Source organism: Chiloscyllium plagiosum, unplaced genomic scaffold (genome assembly GCF_037043375.1).
Source record: "Chiloscyllium plagiosum isolate Xiang-an unplaced genomic scaffold, Cpla_swu_hap1 HiC_scaffold_18, whole genome shotgun sequence".
In the NCBI taxonomy this organism is placed as follows: Eukaryota; Metazoa; Chordata; class Chondrichthyes; order Orectolobiformes; family Hemiscylliidae; genus Chiloscyllium; species Chiloscyllium plagiosum.
The window spans coordinates 100,917,422-100,927,351 of record NW_028270156.1 but is presented as its reverse complement, the minus strand read 5'-3'; the positions used below and the strand labels follow the sequence as shown (position 1 = coordinate 100,927,351).

The 9,930-nt window shown below is 42.2% G+C and overlaps 1 long non-coding RNA gene across 4 annotated transcripts in view; it reads left to right on the top strand.

Moving 5' to 3' along the window:
- Nucleotides 1–3,270: 3,270 nt before the first annotated feature.
- LOC148147120 (uncharacterized) overlaps nucleotides 3,271–9,930 on the top strand; it is a 29,535-nt gene continuing 22,875 nt past the window's right edge. For 2 of the 4 annotated variants that reach the window (XR_015760057.1, XR_015760059.1), the window contains exons 1-3: nucleotides 3,271–3,328; nucleotides 4,551–4,657; nucleotides 9,550–9,651. This is a non-coding gene — a long non-coding RNA (uncharacterized LOC148147120). Of the gene's footprint in view, nucleotides 3,329–4,550; nucleotides 4,658–7,377; nucleotides 7,461–9,549; nucleotides 9,652–9,930 lie in introns of all 4 variants that reach the window. The other 2 variants (XR_015760058.1, XR_015760060.1) reach the window with 1 other exon arrangement.

Here is a 9,930-nt window from a genome sequence, read left to right as displayed (position 1 = left end):
AAGCTCGGAAAATTAGAAAAACAATACGAGCTTCATTTCTGCTCCAGTCGGGTCCCAAGTCTGTGAAAAAAATAACAATGTTCAGGTTTATTGCATACACTCTGAAACACGTGTTTCTTCAATAGATCTTGCAAGTTTCCCCAATTAGCACAGTCCATCCAAATGATGTTGCTAACTTTGGCCTACTCATTTCTTTCCGAGCCTCTATAGCCTGAAGAGTGACCAGAAGCAATTACTCCACATATGTGGGAACATTACCGACAAGGATGTTTTCCTTCAGAATTGACTTCCATATATTCAGTGTCCAGAAAAGATAAAAAGCTTGTTACCATTTATAGAGCAATGATTCAGTGGGAGTAAAACGCCAACATTTTCTTGCTTAACAATCAAGCTGCCTAAATTTTAAACATGAACACTTCTTAATAGTTCACTATAACCTAACGAAATATTTTATGCGAAACCAATCACATGATACATAGTTATCCAGATAATAAAACAAGTTTGGTCATTCAAGAACCCAGAGGAAAAGGTCATGAAACAATGTGAGTTTGATATACCTCAATCATCAGTTCAAGTGCATTCTCTGCATAAATCCTCCTTTTCCTCCTCGAAGTATTCAACTTATTGAATAATTGAGAGAATGAAATCACAGTTGTACAACACAAAATCAGACCCTTCAGTCCATGCTGACCAGATATCCAAAATCAATCTAGTCCCATTTGCCAGCATTTATTCCATATCCATCTTAAACCCTTTCTACTGATTATCAGTTTATTTTACTTTATCAGCACTTCAAATACTGACATTTGATTTCTCCCAATATTGGTTAAAGAAATCATAAGTTCATTCATCTAAGTTAATTTTGTAATCTTTCACAAAGAAACAAGTGAGAACAGCATATAGCTGAGTGCCAAACAAAATACTACAGCTGCGCGATATCTGGGAACACTCTAAAGCTGAGGCACTGATACTGCACAAGTTTGTCAGCACGGTTTCAATTACTGACAATAATTTAGTAATGTCTTAGCCTTCACATAGTTAAGGTAAATGTGAGATACCTGAATTTCTTGAATTGTTTCCTATTGCACTTTCATCAACAAAAATTATTCTTGGTTTAATCTACTCAAAGAAGAAAATGATGACCAAAGAAGCTGGACATCAGATCGAAAAGTGTCATGCTGGAAAAGCACAGCAAGTCAGGCAGCATCCGAGAAGCAGGAGAGTTGATAGTTCGGGCATAAGCCCTTCATCAAGAATCACAGGCTTCAGAAAAATAACTGGCATAGACTTATGCCAGTACATATGTAGAAGGGTCAAAGCGCGTTACTATCAGATTAGAGACTAATTTCAGATTTGGTACCATTCAGTGCAACATTTCAGTACGATATTTACATATGTACCTAAAAGAGAAGTTGTTTATAATTACAAGCTCTAGAATGATTATAGAATTAAACCTGGAAATAAAGCTGGTGAACAAGAATGGCAAAGTGAAGTCCCATCAGTATCGCCTTGGGCAGTGTCAAGTAAGAATCTGAGAGCAGAGTTGCCACTTTGGTGTAACCTGCAGTCTGGCCAAATTGCAGCAAACATCTGTTCAATTTTATCTGCAAACTATTGAATGCAAAATCCTCCTTGCACAATAATGAGGCAGCATTTTGGGATGTCATTTTTAAAATATATTATTTTCAAAGTTACTCACAATTAAGTGTGATCACTTGGTGCTGTCTGCATAACACAGTACGAAAAGGAATTAACAGAAAAAACATTATAACCCAAATTCACAGTCACTAATTTATTGATATTGCATGGGTCCAGCATTGATAAGTAATCGATTTTTAAAAATAAATGCAGATACATTTACTAACTACATTGGAGTACAGTCAAGTTTCTTACTGAACAGTGACAGGATTGGACACTTTCCGCATGGATTTAAGAGAGGGGAATCATACTTAGCAAATCTACTGAAAGAACCTACAGAGTCGAATATTAAAGTACGAAAGTGCAGGACATTTAGAAAAGCTTATCATTAAACATGGTAGACTGGGTTTTGTGAAAGAGAAACTATATTTGACAAATTTGCGATAGTTCATTGAGGAGATAACAAGCAGGGCTGATAAAGGGCAATCCAATGATGTTTTGTATTTGGATTTTAGGTGCTACTTAAAAGTTATTTGCACAATTTAGGAGCTCATGGTATCGGCGTATTTTATTAGCATGGACTGAGGATTAGTTAACCACACTGGCTGTTGCTGAGTCCTCACTTGGAGTACTGTATACAGTGTTAGCTCCCATATTTAATAAACGGTAAACCAACATCGGAGACCATTCAAAAAAGATTCACTTAGGTGCTTCGAGGACGAAAGGGTTGACCTATTAAGAATAGATAAGCAGGGGTGATCTTATGGAAACAAGATTCTGAGGAGCTTGACAGAGGAGACGTTGACTAGATCTTCTAGCAAAAGTGAAGTCTCAAACCAGGGGACATTACATAAGGGAACATTCATTTTAGAAAAAGTAAAGAATTTTTTCTATCAGTGAATGGCTAGAATTTTCTCACCCAAATAATTGTGCAAATTAAATGTGGGAGAGGAATGGTTGGGTTACTCTTCGGAGGGTTGTTCTGGCTTGTTGGGCTGAAGGGCCTGTTTCTACACAGTAGGGAATCTATGATTCTATCTCAAATTATTTCAAAAGAGGGCAGATAGATTTTTGAAATATTGAGCAGTTGAAGGCTATGCAGATCAAGCATGAAAGAGGTGTTGAGGCCTGGGTTGGCCCAGCCATGATCTGAAAGAATGGGGGAACAAGCTGGAGGGGATGAATTGCCTACTCCTGCTCCGATTCCTGGAGGCTCCATTTCATGTTTTATTTGTTTCCAAAGAAGAGCGTGATACAATGTGCTGAAGATCTCAGATGTTGTGAAAATGGGGTGTTTATGTACTGATTCAGATGGCATTGATTCATGAATCATAGCTATGCAGCCATGAGTAGGAAGGCAATTCCCTCCATGAATAAAGGAAATCTACTGCAGAGCTCACACAAATGGAATCCTTCCCCTCAGTAAACTTTCCAATCACATTACCCAACATATCAGCTAAAACAGGACACATTGCGCATGCTCTAGTCAAAGGCGACCCCGGGTGATTGATATCAGCACCGGACCAATGAAAGGACGGCGGGCGGAGCTGAAGAACCGAGCGGGACGTTGGTCCTCCAACCAATCAACGTGAATGAAGGGCGGAGCTAAACTAAACCATGTGATCACCCTCGCGCGCGGCGCACAGTTGCTGTAATGAATGCTCGGGAAGTTATGGAGAGAAAGGATACGGTAAGGAAAGAAATAAACAGGGAAATGGGAGAAAAACTGTGTTGCTATGAGCGGACAGGTTTTACAAACAAATTGTGCACGTCGGAAAACACAAATTTGAACGTCCCAGTCCCGTATTTGTAGTAAATGGGGAATTGCCTCAGCGCGGCTGCAGGCCTGAGTGAGCGCCGCCATCTTTATTCGGGACACGTGCGCGACCGCCATCTTTGTAGGGGGCAAAGTGCAGCCAGGCGCATGTGCAGCCTTTCTCGAGTAGAGAGTCTTTGGGATCATAGCAACCAATACTGCTCTGATTCACCTCTGGGCTCCCTCATCACCACTTTGTCAATATCCAGCTTCCTCAGTCTCGAACCATGGGTGTATTTTTAGTCTGTTTACTACTGTATTATTACTTTTTTAGACCCTTTGTAAATGAGTTTGTGGGATATAAATGAATTAATGTTATTTCTGCAAGTATAAATTCTGATACAGAACAGGAATGAGAAAATACATATTCAGCAAAAAGAAAGGATATGTTAGCATGAGACGTGAATACAGAACAATGGTGGATATATGGGCAAACAGGAAAGCATCTGTTTCCCCCTTACACGGAGACACAGGAACAAACCCTAATCAAAGAGGTCAAAGTGGACTCTGGATGGAAATAGATGCTGATAGAAGAAAAGATATGCCTAATCAATAATCTACAATAGACTGACGTCAAACACCCTTATGGGAGTCAGAGATAAGAGTTTGTCACGGACAAGACAGGATAAACAGAAGTTGTGGGATAAGTCTTAAGGAAATGAGTGACGTAAGCGAAGCAGGGAACAGACAATGGAATAAGGAAAACATATGGGAAAAAACAGTATAAATTGCAAGGGTTTTATGGGATATACTGTGCATTTTGTCATTGCCTTATCTGGTAATTAGACAAAGCACCCACCTATAGGTGTATAAATAAAATTACGCTGTTGTTCAGATATTTGTCTCGGACTGAAATTATTAAAGTGAGTGAGCTTTTGTTTCTCACAAGTTTTTTGGTGCGGCCCAGCCCCTGACCATGTGCTGCTCTATTATCAGATTACTTTTTTCTTGAATATTTTTGACAGTCAAGAATTCTTTTTTCCAACAAGCAAGTGTATTTTCCTTCCATTTCTGACTATCAAATTCTGCACCATTTTCATTCCCTGTAATCCGTTTTGCACTCCCTGAAACATCAACTGTGTTTCTCCTTCCACAGATACCAGTGATTAATGCCAAATCCCTGTTGCTTGTGGAGAGGGTGATGTTTGACTTTCTTGTACAGCTGCAGTTTGTGTGGTGAAGGTGCTCTCACAGTGTGGTTGGGTAAGTGGCATTATAGGTTATTCATTCAGCAACAGTGATGATTTGAAAATAATGTCAAATCAACAACAGTTTGTATTTTTATTATCATACTTATAATTTCACAAAAATACTATTGAGAACTTTAAACATATGGCCAGAGATGGAGATATTAGGTCAGGTGACCAAAAGCATTGCCAAAAAGCAGGTTTTGCGGGATGTCTTAAAGGTGGAAGGCAGACCTGTGAGGTTTTGGCTACGAATTTAAGACCATGCTGCTTCAGCAACTGCAGAAACAGCCACACAGGTGAAGTAATGAATTAACAAATGGTTGGGAGTCTCGAAGAAAAAGGGTTGTTGAGGTCTCACAGTCTGTGGGGTGCAGGGTGCTGGGGATTATCACAGCCAGGAATTAAATCGAGTGTGAGACTTTTAAATTGAGGGATATTGGCCAGGTGCTGGCAAGTGAGACTAGATTGGGTTCGGATATCTGGTCGGCATGGATGGGTTGGACCGAAGGGTCTGTTTCCTTGCTGTACATCTCTATGGCTGTATGCAGTTCATTTTAGTTAGGAGCCTTTTGATGAATCAACAAGCAGAGATTTAGACTTTTTTGAGATTACAGGGAGGTTGAATGTGGGAAGCTGGCCATGAGTGTGTTTGGAAAATGAAAGTATGAGCTGAGACAATGGTGGAATCAGCTAGAAATTGTGGTCTTGGCGGGGGACTGAGTTATCACACTCTCCTCACCTCTGGGATTCAGCTGGTTGCCAGATTGTGAATCAGGGCGGTAACACAATCGGGAGCTGAGTGGCCCTGGTGGAGCCTAAAGTGAGTGTCGCTCAGCGGCTGTTGCTGAGCAGCTGCTGCTTGGTAGCCCTGTTGATGACACCTTCCATCACTTTACTGCTGATCGAGTGTGGACTGATAGAGGGAAATTGCCTGGGTTGGATTGCCCTGTGTTGTTGTGTTGAACATCCCTGGGCAATGTTCCACATTCTCGGTAGATGCCAGTGCTGGAGCGGAACGTGGCTTGGTGGGTGGCAAGTTCTGGAGCACAAGCCATCAGTATTATTGCCAGAATGTTGGCAGGGCCCGTAGCCTTTGCACTACTTAACCATTTCTTGATGTTATTCAAACTGAATCAAACTGGCTTAAAACTCACATCTGTGATGTTAGAAACCACTGGAGAAGGCTGAGATGGATCATCCCACTTTGCACTTCTGACTGAAGATTGCTTCAAATACTGTCATCTTATCTGGTGCATGGATGTGTGAGGCCCCTCCATCAGTAAGGGTGGGGATTTCTGTGATGCTTCCTCCAGTGAGTTGTTTAATTGTCCACCACCGTTCACAACTGGGTGTGGGAGAACTGCAGAGCTCCGATCTGTTCCATTGGATGTTGGATCACTTAGCTGTGTTGCTTGCTGCTGATGCTGTTTGATACAGGTAGTTCTGTTTGATAGCTTCACCAGGTTGGCACTTCATTTCAAAGTCTGCCTGGTGCTGCTCATGGCATGCCCTCCTTTCCTGTCCATTGTGATGGGTGAGAGCAGGATTTACAAACCCATGAGATTTCAGATTGTGCTGGAGTACAGTTCTGCTGCTGTTGATGTCCCACAGTGCCTCAGAGATACCCAGTTTGAGATCCTACATCTCTTCGAAGTCTGTCCAATTTTGAACTGTGATAATGTCACTCAACACGATGGAGGTTTTTCTCAACTTTAAGGCAAGACTTTGTCTCCGACGGGAATGTGTGATGGTCGCTCGTACGGATACTGTCATGGACAGATGTGTCTCCGCTGTTCAATTCATAACAATGAGATCAAGTATGTTTTACACTCTTGTTGGTTCCCTCGCCACCTGCTGCAGACTCAGTTGAGCAGCTATATCCTTTCGGACCTGACCATCTCAGTCAGTAAATCTGTTGCAGAACTAGTCTCGATTGTGGACATCGAAATCCTGTACCCAGACTACGTTTGACACCATTTTACTTCCTCAGTGCTTCCTCCAAATGTTGTTCAACATGAAGGAGAACTGATCCGTCAGCTGTGGGAGCACTGTACGTGGTAATCAGCAGCAGCCATGAGACTTTCTGGTCTCCGGAGCCAATGCTGTGTACTCCTAGGGCAAATGCTCCCTGTCTGTACGCCACTGTGCCACCACCTCTGCCTGGTCTGTCCTGCCAGTGGGACAGGACATATTCAGAGATTTCAGGAGAAAGTGAAGACTGCAGATGCTGGAGATCAGAGTCAAGTGTCTGGTGCTGGAAAAGCACAGCAGGTCAGGCTGATAAAGGGCTTAGGCTCGAAACGTTGATTCTCCTTCTCCTCGGATGCTGCCTGACTGTTGTGCTTTTCCAGCACCACTCTCTCGATATCTAGGGATGGTGATGGTGGTGTCTGGTCATTGTTTGTAAGGGATGATTCTTTGAATATGAGTATGTCAGGCTCTTCCTTGATTGGTCTGTGAGACAGCTCTCCACATTTTGGCACCAAAAACCATATGTTTGTGAGGAGGACGTTGCACCATTGAGATGGCTGATTCTGTGGTTGTAATTTCTGGTGCCTTGTTAGTTGCGAACTGGTCCATCCAGTTTCATTCCTTTGTTGAGACTTTGGAGTGATTAGTACAGTGAGTAACTGGCTGGGCTGCTGTCAGGTTGTCAGGATTTTTTTCGCCATTGACAATGGTTTCATAGAGATCAGGACATTCCTAATACGTTGTTTTATTTCTTGAATTCAGATTCACCCATCTGCCAAGACGGGATTCGAACCAGGACTTCAGTCGTTTTTTTTAATATTCTGGATAAAAGCTAAATACATCAGGTTTGTTCACCCATTTTAAATATCACTAACCCTGGTTTTGTTTCTTTGTAAAACACTGTCCATCATCCTGTCTCCTCCATCCTCCCCTCTAACAACGAGTGAGGAGCACATGGAGTTTCTCTGACACTAAGACTGAGATAATCTGATCTGCTGCTTCTCTTCCTCCCACTAGCCCACTGAGAAAAACTGCATCACGTGGTGTTCCTGGTTTTTGTCCTAAACCTACATCTTTCTCCAGTCTCTTGTAAAGCCTTATCAGAGTTCACCTTGACCCTTTACCCTAATCTCACTAAACTCACTTTCCAACTCTCTCTCCTCCGCTGCCGCCTCATCACTCCCCCTTGCCAATTCATAGATATTGTTCCTTGTTCTGTCTGTTGGTCTTTTCTGGTTATGTCCTTCTCTCCCATTCTGTGAAAAACTAATATTTGACCTCACCGTTGTTGGAAAATCCTGCTCCATCTCCACTCTCCCTTTCCTTTCTGAATTCCTTGCATTTGGTGTCCCTCAACGATCTATCCTTGGTCTCTCCTGTATCTCACGTACATAGTGCCAGGAGGTGATATCATCCAAAAACACTGTTAGGTTTGACATGTACACTGACGATGCCCAGCTCTCTCTCCCCATAATCCCTCTCCATTACTCCCCTGTTATTCAGTTATCAAACTGCTTATCACATTCCCACTACTCGATTAGCTGCAATTTCCTCCAATGAAACATTGTCACGGTTAAACCCATTGCCTTACCTTTACATTTCTGCTGAGCCCCTCCCTCTCACTGGGAACTCTCTGAGGCAGAACGACACTCTTCACAATATTGCTGTTATATCTGACCCCAAGGTGACCTCTACACAATCACAACAGCAGGAATTCCAATCTCAAACATTTCTTTTTTCCACCTCACCCCAGCTCCATTGCTACTGAAACCCCTTACCCGCGTCTGTGTCGCCTTAAACTTGAATCCAAAACAGAACCCTTGATTCCGTGACTCAGAATCTGGTTTCAGACTCCCCTCTCAATATTAACCCTCAGACACAGCCTCTCTCTATTTATCCTGTCAAACCCCTTAAGAATCCCATCTGTCTCAATGAGACCACCTCTCTTTCTCCAAAATCCAGTGAGTAGAGTCCCAAACTTTTCAGTCTTTATTTAAAAGATAATCCCTCCAAAGCAGGGATCATCTCATTGAATCTTCCCTGAAATTTCTCCAATAAAGGGACACATTTCCTTATCTAAAGGGACGAAAACTGCTCTCATTACTGCAGATATGGTGGTCTCACCAGCACTTCCACACGTTACTCTCAGGTATATACTCCAAACTCTAGAACTGAGAACCTTTGAAACAAAACATTCGATTCCCCTTCCTGATTCCCTGTTGTAACTGTGTGGTAGCTTTCTGTGTTTCCTGAACAATTACCCCTGGTCCCTTTGTTGTGCAGCTTTCTATAGTTTCCACCATTTAAATAATACTTTGTTCTTTTATTATCTCCTCCAAAATGAGCAACTTCCCGTTTTCCCAAGTTACATCCCATCTGGCAACTTGTTGCCCCCTTCTCCTGAGCATCTCTCTCTTTTCATCATCCTCTTAGACCTTTACAGTTATGCCTTTTCTAGGAGATATCCCGCCCCCCCCCCCCCCCCCCTTCCCATTCTTCCAAACATTTACTGGGAGCACTGGGCAGTGGGAAGCAGGCAGAGTTGCTATCTTTTTAGGGATACGCTTTGGAGTTATTGAAAGGATCTTCCTCCCCATTGGTCAGGATGGAGACAACTTGCTCATCGTTAGCCTTTCACACCCATGTCTTATTGATGAGGCAGAGCGGCAGCACGGAATGAAAGAAAAGAAAATAATTCTTGTTCCCCATATCTCACTGACGCTTGGATCATTTTCTCCAATGTGTCAAAGAACTGCTGTGTTCAGTCACATGAGATCTCAAGTTGCAATTTCCTAGAAACCCACAGATTTCCCCTGAGTTGACTGCTGTTGTCCTCAAGGGTAATATGTACAGTAATCCTGGGCCACAAGGAGGGGATGGTGTGAGTTTCTAACTTGAACTGATAGTGATGGATTTTATAAACTTGTATTACAGGATATTACAGGTGGACATTCAGATGGTAATCTCAGTAAATGTTCTGCCAAACTCTGATTGAATTACTCAGTATATCAGGACCTGGATATTCGCGTTGTGTGTGTGAGTATTGTGTTCCAGATCAGTCCCATTTGCTGCTTAAAACTTCTCCTTTTAATCATCGCATTCTCGCAAAAGGTCTCCCCAAACCTTCAATGTGTCATGTAATCCTTTTATGATGACCTGATGAGTGTAAGGTTTATTATTCGAATGTTTAATTTTTGTATAAGGATGTCTCAGAGAGGGAGCAGAATATTCTTAAAGGGGAGAATAACCATTTTGAGGGGAGGCTGTTGTTTATTGGTATCAATGACATAGGAATAGAAGAGTTCACATTATTGG